Below are 25,075 nucleotides of genomic sequence, written 5' to 3' on the forward strand. Positions count from 1 at the left end.
TATATACTTCTAGTTTACCATTAATAAATAAAATAAAATAAAAAAATAAAATAAAATAAAAATAAAAATACATCGATTTTTAAAAAAAAAATATCAATAATCCTTAATCTTTTCTTTTTATACATAGCAGAATGACTCTTATATTGTTACATTACTACAGATACAAAAATTACATATACAATCAAAATTATGTGTACTTATAGTTCACACGTCGAATCGACGTATTGTTATCTTTAACACCCTATAAAATGTGGTTATCTTCCTAGGGTTAAAGTGAAAGTAATTTAGTATTTAACTATTAAACAAATTACTTTGTAAACTTTTTTATTTATTTATTTATTTAAATTTTACATTTGTGTTTTATTCTTTTTAAATTTGTAGAAACTAATTTTATACCAACTTATTACTAAGACAATTTTTTATAGTCCTGTGCACACTGTTTTTGAAATGTGGTCTAGGCTATCAATGTATGAAACTGTATCTGTTACCATGTATTGATTACTCATGAATCTGTACTATTAAAATGAAATACTATTAAAAAAATAATAAACAATATCCTAGATATAAGAGCACTGACCACTCATTCACTCACGCACATACGTACATGTGTGGTAAAGTTGTGTGACGGTGTGACCTCCTTAAACCGTCATCTCACCTATTTGTATCGCCTCTCTCCGCTTGTATCTTATAATTTCTGTTTCATTTTACATGTATTTAAATTTTAAATTTGAATTGTTCCATCTTTCTTTTTCTTCTCTTTCTTTCTCATTTTGTTTTCGTACCACGATCACTCCCAGCTCGACGGCCACAACAGTCAGAGCTGTTAATAAGCTAATCATGTGTAATAATTTATAAGTCTACACCTTTCATGTATCTATTTCTGTAATTCAGTTTCTCGGCCCACTTAGGGCCCTTTCTTTAATCTTTAATTCTTTAATAAATTTTGTGGACCGGAAGTTTCCCATTTCATTGCCGTGAACCAGGTTCACGGCTAGTTAGGGTTACAACGCTTTCAGTTGTGCATATATGTACACACACAGACTCACACACACTCATACAAAGACAGGTATAGTTCAGTTTGTATATTTCAAATTCTTTACTTACGCCTCATTATGTTTTTTTATACTTTGAATTTAACTTTTTCAACAGTGGTGAGAGTTTGCCTTTGTAAATCTAAATGCATTTTTTTGTCTACTATATTTTGGTTCATGTACAACTGTGTATATATTTAATTATAAATCAAATTATCAATGTTATATCTCTACCAATATCAAAATTAAATATTCAATAATTGAAAAAAAAGTGAAATTGATTTGAAAAAAATAAAAGTTATAAATAAATAGGTTAACTGTTTTTAGGCCGTTTAGGACTAACTCAAGTTTATTTTGGGATTCGTACAAAAGTAATACTTGAAAGTGCTATCGTATAATGTAATCAAATCAAATCAAATCAAAAATCATTTTGTCCTGAGACAACTACAGTCCATATTTTACAATTATAATATTAGCTTAGATAATTAGAATAATAAACAAATTAAATTAAATATCAAATAAATCGTTGACATGGTTTTAAATGCAGTTTCATGCAATGTAGCATGATCGGGCAATCCACTCTACCAGCCACAACGCGCCGAATCTCATTCGTGCCGCAACGGATACGACTTATTAATGAGGCAGCTCTCTTTCTAAGGATAGCATGGAAACCATCCGTGTGGGCATCCGCGAACATACCTGATGCGCTGCAGTACCGTGGCAAACCTAATAAAACCCTGAACGCGTTGTTGTAATGCATCACTAAAATTAATATATTTTTTAAGCCCGATAAGTTTTGCTTGATACTGTTTCGTTCATTGCATTCAAAGTTATAGACTACCGACGACTGTAATTTGTTATAATTATTAGGAAAAGATCGAACACTAAGAAAAATTCCTTCCATCCGCAAGAAATAGACTTCTCACAGATAACACTGCGGGGAAAAAGACAAAAATCAGCAATAAGCACACAGAAAAATTCGTAAGATCTGGTGGTTCATTCCGTAGCTCAATTGGGAGAGAGTCTAGCTCGGATTGCTTGAAGGCGCTAGTTTGAATCCAGCCATAAATTCAGAAGCAACTGCTCTTCCACTGTGGTAGCCACCACTGCTTTGGGGTTTGCTATTTCAATGTAAACTTGTCAAATTTATTGTCGCTGATGACGTCGTCAATGAAAAACAAGTGCTGTTTGCAAATTGTAAGCAAGTTTGTACAAGGAAGTACTGCCACCTTACCTATTTCTGCCACCAAGCAGTAGTATGAAAATTACTGCATTCCGGTTTAGAAGGGTAGGTGCAATTAGAGGCACATTGGACTTGTAAACTTACATCTCAAGGTAACGGGCGCAGTTTCCACTCCCCTCAAATCCTTGTGGTTTAAAGTTCTGAGCAGCACTGCAACTGTTGTGGACAGGCATGTCGCTTACCGCCAGGCACACGTCTTGTTAGTTCCGTCACATGGTATCATGAAAAAAGACATCATACATTGATATCAGGCGTAAGTGACATTAAAATTTCACAGCTATAAACTAATATTAAATGTTCTATACTTTTCGTATGCAGTAAGATAAAAAGAAATGCACTTTTGTTTGTGATATCTCAAATAGACACCATAGACTGCAAACATGGAACTTTTTGCTAGAAAAAAGAGTACTGGATAAGTAATAAAACTCCTCTAAAAACTAGGTGAGAACAAGCCGTTAAAAACCCATTACCATTAAAACAACATTGGACAGTTGTTGAATCTCACATCATTAAGAACAGCGTTCTACGTTCGTTTAGCCAGAAGATAACTTTCTTACACTTGTATTCATTAACTGGTAGGCCATCGTACACAAACCTATAATGTTTTTCATTCAACCCACGGTTTGTTTTAGAGAATTACTACGAAACTTTTGAAAATGACTTGGACATAACGCGAAATGAGACCAAACCAAAGATGGCCAAGCTTGAAAACAAGTAGACAATAAAAAAGTTGGCAAGCATTTTTGGGATAACTGCCACATTAACACAAAAGATCTTAAATGTTTAAAACTTTTTAATGCAAAGTCACTGAACACGTTTTGCTTATTTCTTAAGTACCTTTTTACCAAATTCGCATAACAAAGAATTTCGTTTTCGTTAGATAATTCGAATTTATGGTACCTATTCTTAAACTGTTGTAATACACAAGCAAAAATCTTGTTATCCAACTCATTGATTAAGAATTTAGTTTTTCCCGGAATAGCCAGATATCTTTTGAGTTTCAAGAGTTAAATGTTATTGCGAATAATAAATTCGCTTTCATTATATAATTTTTGACCAACGGAGGTACTCCGTTTCACTCGTCTCTGACTTTTCCTGATATATCCATACCCATGACTGATCGTTTCTAGCTATTTGGAAAGGACCTGTTGTCCATTTTGAATTTCGGTAGATACATTCAATCAATGGCCACTAATGCAGCCAGGAAGCTTGATATCCTTTCGGCATGGATCTAGGATGATGGAATGGATCTGCTTCACACCAACTGGCCACCTTGGATTCCATTGAGAACTGTGCCAAGAGGTTTATAAGTGCTAAATAATCTGCTTTCGAATTTAGCAGATTCGAAGCTGCAAAGCCTTGACCACTACTGTTAAGTTGCAGGCTTATCAGTATTTTACGTTATAAATCCGTCGTGCCCTTTCTATCATCGAAGGACTAGACCAGTTGTTATGGATGTACCCAAAATTCGCACGAAACGTTACGCTTCCACATTTAGACACTGTATTCCGTTCCTGCAGATTTGTACCCTGCTGATTTGTATAGCTTGCGCATTTTCAAGACGAGAGTAAAGGAAAATCTTAACATCGCGATTCGGAAATAGTGTTTTCTATGACAATGTTATCTAGTGGTAAACATTGGAACTATTGTTACAAAACACTAACTACGGTTATTTATTACATTAGGGAAAAATCTTAACATCGCGATTCAGAAATTGAATTTTTTGTGCCAATGCCATTTAGCGGTAAATTTCGGCACTCTTCTTACAAATGTTGCTACAGTATTGCGTTACACGTTCTTTTTAAATTAAATAGTAATTTATTTTAACATTACTACCAATAAATATTTTGCACATTTTATGCATTATAATAATGTACTTATGTATAACCATACAATATAATATAATCCTATAATACGGGGTTTTTAACTTTAACGTAAACATTCCAACATTTTTCATGTCTTGAAAGCGACAAGGTTTTGTAACAAGAGTCGTTTTGAAGATAATTTGTGCGAAGCCGATATTTTTTTTGCTTAAATTTTGAGACATTATACAACTATGTTTTTTATACATGAGAGAAGTACGTGAGTCTTCAAAGTTTTTCTTTCACATTACAAGATTTTGTAAACTTTAATAATATTTCTTTTGTAATGCCAAGAATACAGAAAGTGTATAAAGCACGATGCATCTTACTAGCAGTGTAATATTATACTCCACAGGGGTCATTCTGACCCCGCTGACCCACTGCGTTAGCGGGTTTTGTTTTACAATCCGACAAGGTTCAGACAAAGTGAAGAAAAGCTTATACTACCACCTTTATGGATTCCAGGAACGGTTGATGCTTTTTACGTATGCATGAAGGTTAAAACCTTTTTAATTGTTTTAGTTTTCAAAATTGCACGTTTTTTTTTTCTAAAATAATATTAATGTTTTATTTTTAATACACTTTGAAAGAATAAAAATACTTACTTAATTTTACATTTTTGACTTATAAGAATAAAAAAGTAAGGTTTAAGATTTTGCTGATTTTTTTTTGTTTATTCAGTGAAACTAGTGACTTTTATAGTCAAATGTATTACTTATGGTTAAGCACGTGTTTCAACAATAGTACATAGATAATGGTGTATTTTCCTGACCTGATCAAAAATTGCTTATTTTTTCTCCAATCAGTTTCAGGTTTACTTGATTACTATTGACCATCGAATATATAACCAGCAATAGAGACGAAATAAGGGCCATACACTCCTGGTAACTCATCAGTGATACATCACTTATAAATGTCAACTCTCGTTTGCATCATAGATATTGCGCTGAAATAAAGACAGGCCAACAACTGACCTGTGTGTACGTCTCCGTATATTCCAAAAATAATCCATATTTATTGTAATAAGGATAATATCTCTAACAATGGCGTGCTCTTCCATTCGGTGGTGTGGGGAAAACAGCAAAACATCTAATTACAAAACAAACAAAATCAAATTTCATCGATAATTAAATATTAAATATGCAATTTTGCAATTTTCGTCCATTATAGCGAAGCTCAAGTTAACTGATCGATTTGAAGTGAAACAATTGACGACACCCGTCATTTGTTTGGCCAATCAGAGCGCAGTTGTCACAGTAATAATATGGCAGAATTGTTTTCAAACAAAAGAAATGACATTTCGTCTCTATTTCTGGTTATATACTCGATGCTATTGACTATAAGATGAAAAACCTCGCATGATATTATTAAGCGTATTTTGTGACAAAGGTCACCCAATCACAAGCTTTGTCAAGCTGATGTATTTGAACCACCATTTTGATCAAGTAACCTCGCTATTATAGTGGTGGGAAGTGACCTCGACCTTCTTAAATCGTATTTTAGTGATAGGATCCGAAAGGTTTCGATGTCAATGGCACAAGGTCAGCAGAGTCTGCCGATAGCACGGGCCTTCTCATGGGACGGATTTTGTTTACATTTCTGTTAGTTTAATCTATTTATATTAATGACTTGCCGCGTAGAAATAAATAATAACAATAGAATTTATTTTTGAGACAACTGAGATGCAATCAAATGTTATTAGGTACAGACTTAAAACTATATTAGTACTTATATTTTACCAATGACTTTGTATTATTTATTAAGTGCCGCATAATTGGGCACTCATTCCTGTCAGCAACTGTCTTCAGAAGGCTATTGGGGCTGTCACGTATTCTCTTCAGTAGCGACGCCAACTTTTTACTTACAACAGCCATGAAAGCGTCTGAAGGCGTTGTTGTATTCCACGCACAGAACATTCCAAGTGCACTGAGTGTAGCTCTTCCACAGAGCGCTAACGTACATTGGTGTGCAGTAAGCTCTAAACAATGTTATCTTAACTGCAGCCGTACGTCTGGCGAACCTGCGGGCAAGCATGTTTGCTCTCACCGAGAGTGCTCTCCGTTCGCGCTGTATATCCTTATTGAGGTCATCGGTAACTTAATGTTCCAAGTATTTAAAGTGGCTAACCCTTTTTAATGGAGAACCATTAAGTAGTACAGGAAGTACACACGTAAGACTCTTCCTACCTAAAACAAATATTAAATATGTTTGTATTAGACAACTTCACATACGTTGCTCTGATCCCGCAGTAAGTAACTAAAGCACTTGTGTTATGAAAATCGGGAACACCGACGGTACCACAAACACCCAAACCCGAGACAATATAGATAAGTTAGTTTTTTGACATTGGCTTGGCAGAATCGAACCTGGGACCTCAGAGATAGCGACACCATGAAAGGTACTTGAATATGAGATAATATTATTTGCTTGTGATACTTCCTTATCTTTAAGAGTTCAAATCCAGCAAAGTGCATATAACGACGTCAATAATTTTCAAAGTAACACATTGGTTTACATTTAATAAATTGCTTAAAAAAAAGGAAATTATGTTAAATTTATTTTGATTCGCCAATATTCTATGATATCCTATTTTTTATGATATCCAATGACGAGACGAACAAGTCGGGTGCTTGGGCACCCTGAGACATAAGTTCACAAATTCCATGTGCCTGTAATTTACCCAGCATCCTTCCAAACTAGAATGCAGTGATGCTCACATTACTGCTAGTCGGCACAAACAGGTAAGGTAACTCTTTCACAAGGAGCTCTACTTCGACTACACACACAAATAACTATGTTGTCGCAGTACGTTATCAAAAACATTCAAAAACTTCGGACGTAATAATCTATGGATAAGCTGAATTTAGACATTTCCACAGTTTGATCGTAACAGCATATTACTTTGGGGAAATCCATTCCCAGTATAAATAGAATCTTCATTTTGCAGAAGCGTGATTTTAGAATAATTTACGTTTGTTCACTGGCGTTACAGAAGAGAATCGTTATCATTTCATAAAAATAAGGAAGGACATAATGAAATAAAAATAAAAATGAATAAAAAAAACCAAAACAAATTGGCTGTTCTCAACAGTTATCTCCACAAAATCACAATTTCATTTATGGTACAATATACAATGTTTCTATAATTAGAAAATTATTGATATTAGAAGTTGTCACTGAACTGAACTTTAGAAGTTTAAATGTTATTGTGAAATAATAAAATTTCACAAAAGTTTTTTAAGCCGTTTATTCCTTAAATAACAAAATACAATCGTTGCAAACCTAGATTCTTTCGACTCGACTTTAAGAACCCCATTAGAGGGTTTTTAAAGTCGAGTACCGTGTTTAGGCCACACAGCTTTACCGAGTGGCCTAAGTAAGTAAGTAAGGTACGAGATTTTAAGACCTAATTATGTAATTACACAGAATATTACAATATTTTTCTACGAATTAATAATATAGTCAACAATCCATGACAACAAACTCAAACGCAAGCCAAATATACGCTACAAAATAAAAAACCAAAGTAGGTACTTACCGCTTTTATTTTAATCTTTAAACAATATCAGCCGGAAGACTGCTGAACATAGACCTTCCCCAAAGATTTCTAGATCAGCCGATCGGACGCGACGTGCATCCATCGGTTACCCGGCGCCCTTACCAGGTCATCCGTCCATCTAGTAGGGGGCGGTCCCACTGAAGCCTTTCGGTTCATGATCTCCATTCAAGAACCTTTCTGCCCCAACGGCTGTCAGTTCTACGAACTATGTGCCCTGCCCACTGCTATTTCAACTTGCTAATCCTTCGAGCTATATCGGTGACTTGTGTTCTTCTATGGATCTCCCCATTTCTGATTCGATCACGTAGAGAAATGCCGAACATTGCTCGCTCCATAGCTCGTTAATTGACTTCGAGGTTTTTTATGAGGCCCATAATAAGTGACCACGTCTCAGAGCCGTAGGTCATCGCTGGCAACATGCACTGCTCGAAGACTTTTGGACTGCGGTATTGCGGACGAGAAGATGTCCCGGAGCTGCTCAACCGAGTCGGATTCGACGATTGCCCTCTTTCTCGAAGTTGGCCCTGCCTAATTGGACGGTTTATCCGAGGTAGACATACTCGTCAAAAACTTCGACAGTAGAGGTTCCCACTGTTATAGGGGTGGAAACGACATGGACATTCGACATAAGTTTCGTCTTGTCCATGTTCATTTTTAGACCCAGGTGGGTCTAAATGAATTAATGAATGTTCAGGTCACCGACAATGGTGCCAAGCTCTTTCAACGATTCTGCCATGACCAAGATATCGTCAGCAGATCAAAGGTGAGTGATGTACTCGCCATGGATGTTGGTGCCGAGTCCTTTCCAGTTCAGTAACTTGAAGGCATCTTCCAATGCAGTGGTGAGCAGTTTCGGAGAAATGACGTCTCCCTGTCGTACTCCTCTTTGCGATTGGATAGGCCTTGAGCACTGGTCCTGGAGTCGAACTGACATAGTGGCGCTTCTATTCAAATACTTCAACACTTCAATATATCGATAGTCAATGCGGCACCGTTGTAGAGACTGTAGCACCGCCTAAATCTCGATCGAATCAAAGGCTTTCTCATAGTCTACAAATACTAAGCATAATGGCAGGTTATACTCCTCGGCCTTCTGTATAACCTGCCGCAGCGTGTGGATGTGGTCTATGGTACTGAAGCCCTTTCGCAAACCGGCTTGTTCGGGGGGCTTGAAGTCATCGAATCTGCGCGCGAGACGGTTTTTGATGACTCGTGAAAACAGCTTATAAACGTAGCTTAGAAGCTAGATGGGCATGTAATTCTTCAATAGGACGTTATTTCCCTTTAAAAAGAAGAGTGTCATCACGCTTCTGGCGTAAAACCTTCGAACAAGAATGAATTAAAGAGCCTCTGAAGGACTCTTAGTAACGGTGTTCCACCCGCTTTCAGAAGCTCGGATGTAATTTCGTCTTCACCCGGTGTCTTGTTGTTTTGTAGACGTTTATCAAACTGCTGCTGAAACCCATTACTTATAGTTATGTTTACAGATCTATAATATTTATTATAGTTCCGTGTACAGAACTATAATTAAATTTCATAGTTCAGTGACTAGTACAGGCTCAAGAGCACGTCAAGCTTGACACTTAACATTTAAATTCAACTCTATGCCGCTTATGATAAGAACGGTCCAAAGTTCAAAGTGTCGAGCTTGACGTGCTCTTAACGGTACCATAGACTTTTATTTTAACCTTTAACCAATATTTTTTATGAAGGTTTATGGCCCAACCATTTTAACCAATCAGAGTCAGTAGAGCTTTTGAGTAGCGTCATATTTGATATTTTAATTAGAAAAAATGCAACGTTCTTTTTTAGAAACTCATTACTTATAGTTCTGTTTACAGAAGTATAATTCTTATTATAGTTCCGTGTGCAGAACTTTAATACTTATTATAGTTCCGTGTGCAGAACTATAATGATTTTTTTTGCTCAGTGGCTAGTATCATAGACAATATAATTTTTATTCAAACTAAAAAGAGCGCCTTGATATGGTTTATGAAATTGTAATCGACAGAATAAAGTGTAGGAGCCCTGTAGTAGAAAAAATCCATTAAAAGGATCCTTCCTAGCTCTTTGAGTTTGTTGCTACCTAACATAAATTTTTATTTTGACTACCATAATATTCTTTTTTTTTAATAAAAATACTCCAGTAGCTTATTAATGTTATTGATACAAAATGGAACAAACAGAAAGAAAAATTCTTTCAATCTGACTTAAATCGAACTAGCGTCCGTTTGCCAAACCAGGGCCTACCGCTCTTACCAGCTGACAGTAGTCAGCACACTTTACAAAGGAGACGGATACGCGTTCATACAACTTTGGGTCTAGATTTAAAAAGATCAAAGTGGTGTGCATTAACAGCTTATATATATTACATAATATCACTGAAAATTTTGCAGATTTTGGCAATGTGAGAGCGGAGTTATAAGTTGAGTTTATGCAACAACCTATAATTAACAGTTTGCTTGCAGCAGCTTAATTGATGTTATACATTTCATCGCCTTACTTTCTCAAACTCGTATCTTAATGCACAAATTTTGCAGGCTGACTTCACGTCACATTTCCTCCACATTTACACACTAGCTTTTACCTATTCTTAAATTAATTCATCCAAATTAACATCCTTGATATGAAATTTGAAATAAATAGAAAGTTTTGCCATCGTCTGAGTAATCACTCTTTATAAGATACGAGTTTGAAAAAGTCAATCAAAGTCTATGCATCAATTTGCAAACTTGAAGGTCGGTAAAAAACTAAAAAATTATATGTATATTATTTAAAATATTTTTGTTTTCTTTTTGCTATACTATGTTCTTTTTGGTTAATGTATCTAATTTGAGCTCTTTTCAATGTTACAATAAAGGTCTTATAGGATGAAAATATAAGTCCCGTCATTCTTCATAATTATTGTCACTGTCAGCACAAACTAAAAATACTTTATCGATGAAAGGAATCGACGAATTTAATGAATGGATTTGTAAACGTAATTCGATTTTAATATTTCTTTTTATTATACAATGTCTTACTGTTTAAAACTTTTTAATCTGTAACTCATTAATGTAATTATTTGATTGATTGTCATCTGATGACTAGCATCTGATGTTTTTCTATTTTTAATTGTTCAAATGGTTCAAACTCATTCACATTAATCGACTATACATTAATCGATAATATATTTAGTTTGGGAATTTACTAATTTTACACGACTCATTTTCCAGATTGAGAATTAGGTTGATTTTTTGTAATCTGAAATATATTAAAAGATTAAAACGTTTTTATACCTCAAAGATACGTGGAATTACATATATTTGGCAAATTTTATTGAAATCGGTTACCCGAAAGTGCCCGTAAGCAAATTCATCCTCTAGTTTGACACCCTTACAGGTGGAATAATTTCTTCAAATTTAAATGGGATCAATAATGAGGTACTTTTTTAATAATAATAATAATACTTTTCATTTCTCCACAAAATGCAACAACAAATAATAAGTACATAAACAATCTTAGTAATTTTAGAACAGTATTTTGTAGGAACTGGTGCTTGCTATAGGCTTAACACCTGTGCTACAAGTCACCAGGCCCCAACCCTTGCAAATGAAACATGTTACTAAGTATACATATACCAACCACAAGTTATATGTATGAGAGAGAAAAAAAAGATGACAGAAATTAGAATATTTAAAAACATTAGAAACCCAAATTATATTAACCATCATTATGTGCTGTTTTCTGTGTGTTTGTGTCATCGCAACTTCCGAATGGATGGACTAATCTCGAAGCGGTTGGAAAAATGACATGAAAATAAAAATAAAAATAAAAATAAAAATTAAAATTAAAATTAAAAGTGTTTATTTTCTTCTTTTTAAAACCTAGTGTCATTAAGATTCGGACTTCGTAGCAAGTATTATCTACATGTGGCAGGAAGGCTCGCTCTTCCATTTCTTTTTAGTAATAGAAATAAACATTCTAATCACAACTAGTAAAAATACTACCTAACTGATTGTAACCAAACGACATAATAAAGTCAATAACTAAAATTGTAACAATGAAAAATGAAATAGAATAAAACTGCAAATAAAATAAAAGTATATGTATATTACAGTATAAAAATATGTTTAATTATTATTTATTAAAGAAACCCTATTGCAATATATATTAATGACTTATTGAATTACTAAAAAATTGAGCATTTAGATGATTTAGAGCCAAAAAATTAATATTCCAGCACGAAAACAAAATACACACCCACAAAACGCACTCGCTGGCGAGACACTGATAGGTACGGTTTTGCATCACCTCATACAAACACCGTACTGTATTCACCGTACTGTCTTTGTGTGCACGTCTTAAATATGTTTGTGTGTGCGTGTAAATATTTTAATTCTGTTAGTACGTTGTTGATACTTGTCCATGGAGAAACAGTAAGCGGCAACTATAAAGAAAATGCTTGGAATTCGTACTATAAAGCCCGTAGTTGGTTTTTAAAGATCAATATAGCAAACGGGATACCCCGTACCGTCATTATTCGAATATTTCATTTTACGGTAAACGCCGTTACTTTGCATGAAACGGTTATGGGTAGAGTACGTTTCCGTTTCACTGTAATTAAGTGAGATCGTATCTGATCGGGGTTTCAACATTTAAAGGCTAATTTAATCGAAATGGTTCTTAGCTATAGCTATGTTTATGAAATATATTTCATAAACATCTATTCAGCTGTTTACGATCACCAGCAATTCTTTCAGTTATTGTAGAGGTCTCAGTCACAAAACAGTAACAGTAGAGCTCCTTGCGAGAGAGTTCGTCCAGACAAGTACTGCCACTTAACCTATTTCCGCCGCCTTGCAGTAATGCTCACATTACTGCGTTCCGGTTTTGAAGGGTAAGGATGCTGGTGAAATTGCACTTGAGATTTCAACTTATATCTCAGTGCAGTGGCAGTGCCCCTGAGATCTTTGTGATTGAAAGCTCTGAGTGGGATTGTAACTATTATGGATAGACATGTCTCTTACCATCAGGAACAATCATTTTATTTTCGCTTGTCCTATTGACTTGAAATTTTGTATACAACGAATTTTTTTATTAAAAAACCGACCTCAAAAATTCGTGGAATGTATTTGCCAAGTTTTATTGAAATCGGTTACCAGAAAGTGCGCGAAACCGGATTCATCCCCTAGTTTGCCACTTTTAGAGGAGGAATATTTCCTTCAAATGTAAATGTAACCAATATTAAGGTACTCTCTTTCCAACAAACAAAAACAAAAAAACAAACAAAAAAATTATCATCAACATCGGTTCGCAAATGTCGAGTTATCGCGCAACATGCATACAAAAAAATACAGTCAAATTGAGAACCTCCCCCTTTTCTAAGTCGGTTAAAAATTAATGCGCATTTGACCTCCATATCATCTGATGGAAAGTGACGATGAGGTTGACGATGGAGCATACACAAAGCCCGAGTTACACCGTTCGGGGAACAAGTCTACAAGCAGGGAATTCCACACCGCAGTCGTGATATTACAATAACATGAAAACCTTGATTCTGTAGCCAACTCCTTAACTACTAGGGGTTGTAGCCCCATATTTTTCAACATTAGTTTTGATTATTTGACCCTCCCTACCGACCCTCAGGGTATACGAGAAGGGTAGTATAACATGTGCGTGCACAGGAAAATTCTAAGTTCTGGTTCTGATCCCAGATCAGCCAGTGTGCAGGGTGCAGGGTACAGGGTACAGGGTTGCCACTGACTTAATCCGTTTCTCAAGAAGCTAGTGCCTCGGGTGAGCAGCCCCGGGTGCACGTACAGTACCCTCCCTATTTTCCAGTTAAGTACCGGAGGTGTACTTAACTACTTATATCCAGAAGAAGAACCATCGAGTGAAGAACTCCTGTGTTTAGGTTCATTAAATTGGTTGCGCCAAGTTGTTGACTTACAGATGATAAATTTATTGACTTTTTGGAGGACGTCGATTTGTACCGAGGATTTTTTAATTTTACTTAAGTTTTATTCGACACCGAATAAATAAACGCAAAACTTTGTTTGGAAAATAATTTGCATTATTAGACAATATTCAAATTGTACATCATTTGAATTTATTATCTTTCAAACTGCAAACTGTTGTACCGCAAACCGAGGTTACCTTGATCAATTTTGAAATTTAAAAGTCTATACCTTTTTAACTTGTGATTTTTTTTAAATAAAAAAAATGTCGAATTATCGGTTTTAATAGTTCTCTCTAAAAACGTTAAAATAACAAACAATTTTTCAATACTTTTTGGGAAAAAAAATAAAAATAGCGTGATTAAAGTTATAATTGATTTGGGATTACTTTGAAACCCCCCCTTTTTAGTATGAATATTGAAACTAACCCCAATTACTATCCTAAACCAGAAATATAAGACGTATTATAAAGCTGTGATGTCTCCTGATTGAGTGATGACGGGTGATGAGTCTCATGGTTAGCTTACCGACCACGATTTGACTCAATGCTTCTTCTAACATGGCTTCTCGAGTAATTTCGGTACTCGGGAACCTAGTTTTCAGTTACATGTTTAGTTTTATGTTCGTGGCATCGTTCTCAAAACAAATAATATACAAAAATTAAAAGCAAAGCCACAAAGCAAATTTTCCTGCTAGCGACTGGGGTGACTTTGACACTTGATCAATCTCACACCATGCACCCTATCAATGACGTGCCGCATAAAATAAACCGACGCCATAACGAAAGCATCAAGGTTAGAACAATAAAAATTTTTGTTATGAATTCACAAATGTACAATACTCTTTTGATTCTGTCCAAAAAATTCATGATACTAACACACACTGAGCTGCACATGAAGTTTTGCAACACATTTTTTTAATTAAAAATAGGTTGTAACGGAAACTTACCTTTTTGTACATAAAATACAGGGAAATCTCCAGCGCACCCGCAGATGTGAACTTGACTGTTTATCAGTATTGCCACCCGAAAAAAAAATCTCCCAAAAGTAGCTGTCTTTTACGCAATTTGTAGTTTTATGTGAAAAGGAAGTTTTGATCAAAGTAATCCCGAGAATCAAAGCAACCCCGGTCTACGGTAACTATGTATATTGTTTTAAACTAAACGCAATAAGTGTATAATTGCTGTAATTTTTTTAAACAAGTCATGGGAAGTATACAGTGATTTATGGTTTTTTCCGCATTTCTTTTATTTTTTATTTATTTATTGATTGCAAACAATGTTAGTTGAGAAACATTTTGTGAGAACAATGTCGTCAGAAAAAGAAAGACACTATTTAATTACTTGTAGAAAAAATTTTAAATTAATATTTTTAGTTAAACTAATGCCATAACTTTGTAGCAAGTGTCGTTTACAATATTTATCACATCTTATAAATTTATCATCCCACATCTTATATATTATATTTATAGGAAATCTAAAATTACGTCAACTAATTCTCACACCTAATTTTCCCCGCCTAATTTTTACACCAATTTGTTTTTTATTAACAAGCGAACAAGTGGCCCCATAAATCGTCACCGAAGCTAATCCCTACAAACATGTTACTAGCTTATTCCATGAGGCTTATTTCGAATCCGTTTTGGTGTGTGAAAGAAAACTAGGGCGTAATTCTATAACCACACGCTAGTAAGTAACTTAGAGAAAAGATACTACAAAAATATTTTTCCGAAACACTTTTCGAAAAGGTTATTAAATCCGAAACTGATCTTAAATAAGTAGATAAAATATAATGTGTTATAAAGTTTTTCAGCACAAAAATCCTATAAGGATCTCTAATGAACTGTATATGATAAGTTTAAGCTCAAAAATTGAAACGAAAAGAGTAGGTATCTAAATAATAAATTTTCAGATAGTGACATGATTCCTGGTCTGAAATTTGGGAAGTTCCTTTACTATAAATACTACAGTAACGTTAATAGCACTACCAATAACACTCAATAGATTCAACCGAAAATAGACTGCTGGGCTACCGAAGTCATCAATGAACTATTGATAAAATTAAAAACCGGAGAAAAAAATGCGATCTTAAATTAAAGAACGATTTAAAGATTGTCCATTTGTTGTGGCAAATGACCGAGGTATAAAAGCCTTTGTTAAATACAACACTAAGGGTGTTTTGTTCGTTAATAAAGATTAGCAAGTTAATTCTCTGGGATAAATCCTTTGTCGCTTCGCACATTATGTAAATGTATTATATAAATACATGGAGAAAATTGTTTTTAATGGTGGTCAATCAATGTAACGTCTTTTCTCAAACGATGTATCATGTAGCATTGCATGAAGTATGTATCGCACTGTTAATCATTAGTGTATTAACTCAAAAAGTGTATTTTCTGAGAAAACCGAATTACTCACTTCCTGTGAGAGATCATTACGATTTATGTACAGGTTACAGTTTATTATAGACATCTAAACAATTTCCTACTTGCCAAATTGCCAAATATATTTAAAAATAAAAGGTGAACAATAATTTCATATTTTTTTAATAAGGGCTGTTTTCGCCAGAACTTGTTCATATAAAGTGTGTCTCATTTTGAGTTAAGTAGATATTATTTTAATTGTGTCTTACAATATTCTAACGACGGTGTTATTGACGTGTAGAGTATCAAATTTTACGTTTAGTAATGACAGAATCTTGAATTTCACATATTTTAAACTGCAAGACTATTGTAATAGCACTGCGATATGCATTCATACACGTCTTCATATTACGCCTATTTTCTAATGAGGTACGCCGGTTCGTGACACACCTTTCTTTACTTTTAAAGACATCACCATCAATCCATTTATACGTCCCACTACTAACCTAAGCCCATACCGTCAGAGTGGACGTGTCTCCTAAAGGTTTAGGCCATAGCCAGACACGCTGGCCAAATGCGAGCTGGGGACCTCACACGTTTTCTGAAGGTAGTGAATCTTCTTCAACGTGCAGGTTTCATCACAATGTTTTCCTTCATCGAAAAGCGCATGGTAAATTTCAAATTGAATTTCGCACATAAATTACGAGAAACTGAGAGAATCCGGGCTCACGGATTCGAACCCGCGGTTTCTGCTTGAAAACATACCATTAGGCTTTAAATTTTTAAAGTACCTGCTTGTAATAAATTGACAAAGCATGCAATATTAAAAAACCAGTAACTGCGTTGTATAACATTTATTTTAAAGCAGAATTATTTAAAAAAATGTTTTGTAAAAAGCTAGGGTACGCCGTCTTTTCGCACATACTTCTAATTCTCAACCTAAACAAAGTTTGTTCTTGTGGTGTGGATTCTGAAATGGATTTACATTTATACTAGAATCTAACCGTATTGCTCATAATTTAATGGAGTAACTCTAGCTATTACTCAAACTGAATCTTGGAATATGTACCCGGCTATCAATTTACTCGAAGTCTATATTATAAATTTAGTCTCCAGACAGATTGCAGAGAACGCTAATTCTGACAATAACAGTATTATTGCAAAATCGAATTTTATTGTTGTTGAAGTTAAATATAATTTTTTCACTTCTCGTGCTCATAAAGTTCGTTTTTATGCTGGGTGTAGGCTGCATAAATACGATTTTATGCTCTAGTGCATAAAATAAAATCGTCGTTTAAGACCGAGGCAATGACGCCTGTGCCGACGCGTGGCTGTCTACTAGAACTTTATAAACTAAAGTTGTACTTTTGTTATTTTTAATCCGTGTTATATTATAAAATTAAAAAGTAGGCAATAGTAATTCTAATAAGTCATAAGAAATAGATATGCATAAAAAAATAAAAGCTTGTACAATATAACTGAGCATTATGTAGTCCAACCTGAGTCACGTGTAGGAAAAAAAAGTAGTACATTGGCGGAAAGTTCCCATTTTTCTTGGCAATAGTTGTGTTATCGTTTATTTGTAATATTGCTGTTTAATTTCCTCGCAATCGAAGTGAAAAGCAGAGTGTATAACTCGTTCATAAAACTCATTTTACCCTCGACTTAAGTATCCACCCTCGCCTGTGGCTTGGGTGGGTATACTCATCTCGGGTAAAAATGACGCGTTTTATGCACTTGTTGTTAGAATCTACTATGTATAATTTTGTTGTTTGTTTTTAACGAATGATTTAAAAAACAATAGTTATTGTAAAAGGTTTTCTTAATATACCAATTGACGCGCCGTATAAGTCGTAAGCCTGGTGGTAAGTGACACGCCTGTCCATAACAGTGGCAGTGCCATTCAGGGCTTTAAATCACCAATATTTGAGCGACACTGCCACTGAGCTCGTCACACTGGGAAATAAGTTGACAAGTCTAGTATGTCTATAATTTCACCAGCACTCTTACCCTACAAAACCGGCGTCACAAATAGGAGGTAAGGTGACAGTACTGTAAGTGATAATATTAAAGAGCAATTTAAATAAAAAATTAACATAACATTTCCGAATACAAGATTGACGTTTTGCCGAAAATCAAATATAATCGGCAGACGCAGAATCGCCACCTCTCTTTTAAAATAATTCCCTTTTCCCGTTTTGTGTTTTCTTTTTACGCTTAACAGTGATTGATATCCCCATGTTCATTTATGCCGAATACATCACAACCGTTTATTATTCTTTTATTCACGTAATAAGTTCTTTTGTTTCAATAATGATATAGGTATCTCGTAAATATGCTATCATAATATATCAGCCAGACATTCAGAGATATGAATAATAATGTTTATTTCTTCGTGAAGGTAATTGGTACATCTTTATAAGATGAACCGTTTAATTTATTAGTAGAATGTATTCCCTCCTGCTACAATAGTGCACGTTGTTTTGGAGGTCCAATTACTACTTTGTTGTCCGACATATCTTGTGCGAACAATGTCTCAAAGCACTGTTTTGTGGAAGTAATTTTTACTCGCAACTTTATTCGCGGGAAATAATAATACGCAAAATGATTAATTTAGAAATTGTTTTTGTATTTTTCTTTTTTTCAGGCTTTCCTTCACTTCTTCCACTCATCGCGATTTAAACTAATTCGTCACGCCATCTCCTTAGAGCGGTGCCGCACGATGCGTTGATTCGGTAACGCGACGTCTGAGTGGGAACCACTGACATATATCTATATAGACGCCGCAAGTACAGCAATTTGTATGAAAACCAAGCATGCCACATTTTTTGTACTCGCTATGACGTCACAAGAACTATTTAGTGATGGAAACCTCCCGCTCGCTCTAAATCGATCGAAGACTTTAATTTTTAATCGACTTCAAATATTAAAATTATTGTCGTTCCAATAAGATGCTTATTATATAACATCTTTTTGTAATAGATGATCTTATCGATCAACTTAAATAATGAAAACGCACGTCAATATATGACCTTGCGAGTGCCTTAATTAATTTCACTAGATGGTTTTCTGTTGGTAATTGATCAAATTGATGAATGGCAAGACAAATGAAAATGTTAACTGCTGACAAAATATGGTGAAATCTTATTAGTCAGAAAAGGTTTACTTAATGACGACCTCGTGTGAAATTTTTGTGATTTGTTTATTATTTTTCGGATTTCTAACTCTGATACACTGCATATTTGGATAGCATTTTAGGTGGGATAAACTAGACCACTTTCATCCTCGAAAGCAACGAACTCATACGTATGACCAACTCCAGGTTTTTGTAAAGACAGCGCACTGTAATTCTTTGCATTATATATTTTTTTGTATTACTCGTACTACATGTCCGGCGATGTATTTAATTATTTGCTCACTATATTAGGACATTCGAGGTAACGTGCTGCAACAATTATCGAAATTACAGATACTACTGATAATAGATACTACTAAACTGAAAAAATAACGAAACGTTACTAAACGTTATAACAAAGAGTTACAGAATATTTTTATAATATTGTTAAGGTCATAATAATTTTCGTCCCTTTGTTTTCAAAATCGATCAGAATCGAGAACAGTGTTGCCTAATGTATACATCACTAAATGTTAAATTTGGCCAAAGAAATGTACAAGCGGGCGTACCACGAAACTGAATGCATTATACAAAAGTGCGTTCGTTCGATATTCAAGGCGTACTAACAAAGGATCACAAATATATCGCACCAAGTAAAAGCCGCAATGTATTACAAATCATGAGGCATACACTCCGGTTGCGTATTTGTTTTCTCGAAAGTCATATAAAATCAAAATAATTGTTTTTAAAATAAATTATGCATCTTCTGATTACAAAATCACTTGCCCGTGGAAGGAAACGTCCCTGTTTATCCGTTTACCCACAGTTATGGTGCTTTTGCAATTTATAATGGCACAATTATGCATTTTTCGCGTTTTCGACTGGTGTTTATCTACGATAACGGTCGACCGCGTTCTGAAGTGTAGCAGCAGCAACTAACTGAATTTCACTTACTTTGGCACGCGAAATACGTACACGTAAACGTTGGAATTATTAAAATTTTAGGGAAACAGGCGAAGATAATCATTACATTTTATAATTCGAAAAGTCCGAAAGACTATGAAAAATTCGTTATTATTACAAACTTATACTTTCAAACAAAAGTCTAGGCAACATTTCATTGATTCGTTAAGTACTTTAATATTCTGGTAGTCATAATTGAATTATACTTATATCTTATCTCATAATTTTCACCTAATATTCTTTGCCACTTTGAAAATTTGCTTGAGATTAGTGGCACTTTCAAATAAAGGCTTCTAAATTTAAAATATTGGCGTTACTCTTTTGTTTTCGTTTCAGTTTATTTTTCATTTGTTTCGAAATCAAACTGGATAAAATTCCGCTAAGATTTTTATATAATTATTAATTATATAAGCTTGCAATGTCGTAATGAATCGACACTGAGAAGATGGACTTTTAGACCGTATCATTGCTTGTGGGAAAAATGAGTTCTTTGTAGTAACCGCAAACTGTCAAAGCACTGGTCAAACTCTGAGAACAAGGTCAAACGATATCCAAAAAAGAACCCGCAGATAATTATTGGTAACTGTTTAATGGTCCAACAGTGATGCTGTGCACCTTAGTGTCCACAGCTGTATAATACTATAATATGCCAGACGATCATATCAAATACCTGGAATCCAACTAAGGAATTCTCTATACTATGAGCACGAAAGGATCGAAATTCACTCCGGGGCACTACTTCCAGCACCCAGACCAGAACCAATTTAGAAGTTCTTAAAAGTTCTTTTCCAAATTGGTCTTACCGGGAATCGAACCCGGGGCCTCCTCACCAAGCGCTCGCAGTACAATCCGTTCGACCACCGAGATCGTACATAATAATAACAAACAATTGCTGTTATGAAAAATACGACGATGATGCCATGATACTCAGAGGAACAACCTCAGATAGTCCACTGATCTTGACTGCTACGTCTAAACCGTAGGTTCCCAAACTTTTTGGCTCACCGCCCACTTAGGCAAGATAAAAAATTTTAACACCTACCACCACAAAAAAATAATTGGGTACACGTATTTTTTATATTAAGCAAAACAAAAAATCACAAGAAAAAAAATATATATATGTACTGCAGTAATTTTTTTTTTTCAAATGTGGTATCCCCTCGACGGCATCAACGCCCCTCAATTACTTCCGTAGATGGACTCTTCAGGGTAGAGACCACTTTGGGAAACTATGGTCTACACAGTAACGACCGACCGCATAATGCCGAACAAAGGACCTCCACCTTACAGGGGTTGCTGATTGAAGCTCTGCGCCGCCCTATGTGCTCACCTCACTTGCTGTCTAGCGTCTCTCATTTGTTCCGCAATTTATATAATGATCTATTAGGAAAACAATTTACTTACCGTGAAGCTAGGGAAAAAGTTCCAAGACTTTGTGGATTCTCGTTTCCCATTACTCCGCCGCAAAGGTGCAAATGAGCTTCCAGCAAGGCGTCTGAAATATATTGAGAGCATAAGTGTGTATTTTGATTAAATTAATGCCATCATCTAAAACAAAAATCATGTTTCAAAAAGTACATTTATTTAAGCAAAATACGCACTCAATTCTTTTTAATCTGTACATAATTTTTATATGTTATGCTCTATTACTAACCTTTTATCAGAGCCGTTAAGGTAAACTTTTAAATGCAGCAATGAATTGATAGCGAGAAAATTACTATGTCAAATTATAATTATATATTTTAACGATAATATCACCAACTGCCTTAAAATCCAATTGGCTCAAAAAGCTCGATTTTAGTAAATAGTAGGTACTACAATCTATTTGCTCTCAAGTTGTTAAATGTTCATGTAGATGGATTTAGGTAATAGGGGGAAAAATCACAGAAAATATGAATGGATTACGTGAAATATGATATGTATATTACATGATGGAAGGTAATAGAAATGAATGGACGCAGAACACGTCCCATGCCGACATCAAATATTGAGATAAACGCAGGAGGATGATGGCTAGGTTATTTAATAGAAAGTACTCGTATGAACAAAAATGACCCATTGCTGCTCCTCTGTCTTAATATTAATGCGAAAGCGGGAACGAAGCTGACACATTTAGTACTAACAACTCTTATGGACAGTCTTGTCGCTTACCACCAGGTGCACGACTTGTCCATCCCATCATACTCAGAAGCAGAAAGAAATTTGTTTAAGAAATAAGAGAAACCTTTTGTACATACTTCCCTTTTGTTAAATAGGAACTGGGTGTGTCCTGTACAATAAATGATAAAAAATATCATACTACGGTCGCGCCTCAAATGCATTTGCACGTCAGAAGTTGACTGACACGCACACAAAATGACAAGATCCTTTTACGATAATGAAAATAGGTATACGCAATTCAAATGACGTCACTCGCGGTTAGCTAGCTAACCTGTTATATCAGGCTGTTGACAAATGAGCGAGTCTGTGCTCGTGACAGCGTGGTAGCCTGGAGGCATCTTTTTAAAATATAGGCGTGGCTTTATACGTTGGCGTATTTTTTTTAATAAAAGGCAGGTTAACATCGCCGTAAACCTGCAATGAAACATAATAGTTCCCGCTCTCTAATCATTGTTGATCCCAGCTGGTATAATTGAAATAAATCAAAGTACATTAAATAGTATAAAGCCGATTTACTGAAAGCATATACACAATGGTACTGAAATAAAATTACTGCAGCAATGTAAGATATTTGTTCAACCTCGACGAAAATATACTACATTGGATTGGAACCGAAGCCAGAAAAGTCGCATTCACTTTTATCCGTCGTGTTCGAAACCATTTCGCCAAAGCGAAAACACAGTCGTTTCAGAACTGAATCAAGCAAACCACAAACAACATTTTCACAACTTGCAGCCAACGCTTGCTCTAAATTATATATCGAAACGTAGTGGTTAGTTCCGGATTTTCTTAAGCCAAGGTCACTTGTACATATTATATGCAACCTCCATAGCAAGCTCAAAGTTTGATAGAAGTTTTAGATATTTATGGCAATAGAGCAAAAAATAAAAGTTGCTTAAACACATATAAAATTTGTGCGAACGCGTACATTTGCACACGATCTCATAGACTTGAACACAATCTCGCAAGCAATTCTTGAGTTTTACAAAAATTGCTTACATTATTGCCGAAAAGAAATTTCCAAAACCACGGAGTAGTCTTGTTTTTATTTGAGGTACACCCGCCATTTTGATGTCAATATGGCGGGTGTAGCTTTGATATTGCTATAACTTTGTCCTCATGGAGGTGCTATTTTTTTTAAAGTCCCAGCACTAAATAATACAATTTAGGTACATTTTTTGATAATAAATCTGTCAAGATTCGTTAAAATACACCTGCCGTTCTAACTCTCACCTTTTTTCTATTCTTGTGCACATATTCCAAATAATAATAATAATATAATAACGCAAACACTCAACATAGCCCCGCAAAAGGAAAACCCTGTGTCGCGGGTGCCATGGACACACACATAGACAACCAGACTTACACCCAAACTCACGAGAGAAATAAATGTAGGCCATGCAAATATTTCTCATATCTCTAATAGTCACATAGGCATGACAATGACGAACGAATAAAGAAAGCTTCCATTTAAACTGAACTAGAGAAACTATGAATGAAAACCTACGAACTCAACTATAAATTAAATTCAAAGAATGTGCCATAGCGGGGTTTCGAACTGTCGACTTCTTAAATGGGAAACAACCATTCTGCCACTCAGCTACCACCGCTCGTGAAAGAGAAACTGACATTGGATGTACAAAAAACGACATTTACTTTTTGAAAAACAACATTATTGTCTAACGCATGTACATTATTTTAATATCCGTTTTTGAAAAACACAGATACAGTAGTTTTAAAATGATTTATGGCGTACTAATTTCAGACCAAAACCGCATAATGTTGTTGAAGAAAACTGCAGTACCATATTTACGAGTACACTAGAGAAAATGAATGCCCATTTGTGTTGTTGATGTTCCATACAAGCTGTTTGAAATAGAATATCAAGTTATCAAGATTATGAGCAATTTATTAAATATAAATGTCAATACGTGGACTCATAATAAGTACTAAAACGATATAGGTAATAGGCAATTAGAGTTACGATGGGCGGGAGGTTGAAAAATATCTACCTAAGTATGAAATAAAGACAATGGCTACATTTGTTTTCAATATTCCTATGTGTTTATATAAGATCATTGCCCTGTGAGAGAAATTCAATGTTGTTATGATACCATGTAACGTGACGAATATGTCGTGCTAAGTGTCGTAAAAAAACGACACGCCTGTCCATAACAGATTTGGTGGTCACTGGCACTGCACCCGACACCCTGAGACTTAAGTTGACAAATTTCACTTCCATTGTGCCTGTAATTTCACCAGTACCCAGTTACACGACGCGGAAGTTTTTGTGCAGCTGCCGTGCGGTACCCGCCCAGTTACTACGCTTTCACGTACATTAATGGCGAATCTGAATTCTATTTACTAGGCATCAACATTTAAATTACTCGGAATAATACAACTGCGTGATCCAAAGACAAGCCAGCCTCTTAATTAAGGTAAAACATAAAAGCTAAAGTGCGCGCGCACGCGGTCTCTGAGCGGAAGCCGCGAGGCGTGAACGCGATGAACGTCGTGTCGAATAAACGCCCTAAATGCCCTAACCTTTCAAAACCCCAGGATCCCAGCAATGCTCAACTATTATAGATAGGTATTTGGCAAAAATAATTATTAGGCTCATTTTAAACATTTTACTATTTTCTTCCGGCATGACTGTTTCGATGAACAGCGAAACGTAATAAATAACCGAGTGTCACTAATTAAAAATAGATAAATAGCGAATACGTCACGATAGTGGCCAGTACTATTTTTGAATGGAAATAGTCAAAAGAAATTTATTTAGATTGACTTAATTCGTTGCGATTGAAACAAATAAATAATTAGTTCATACATCGCTGCTATT

At 35.0% G+C, this 25,075-nt stretch overlaps 1 pseudogene; it reads right to left on the reverse strand.

The window, feature by feature from the left end:
• Positions 1-8,374: 8,374 nt before the first annotated feature.
• Positions 8,375-22,571, reverse strand: LOC113234911 (annotated as a pseudogene).
• Positions 22,572-25,075: the final 2,504 nt, after the last annotated feature.

This window comes from Hyposmocoma kahamanoa, unplaced genomic scaffold (assembly GCF_003589595.1).
Source record: "Hyposmocoma kahamanoa isolate Upper Pololo Valley unplaced genomic scaffold, ASM358959v1 86, whole genome shotgun sequence".
Taxonomy (NCBI): Eukaryota; Metazoa; Arthropoda; class Insecta; order Lepidoptera; family Cosmopterigidae; genus Hyposmocoma; species Hyposmocoma kahamanoa.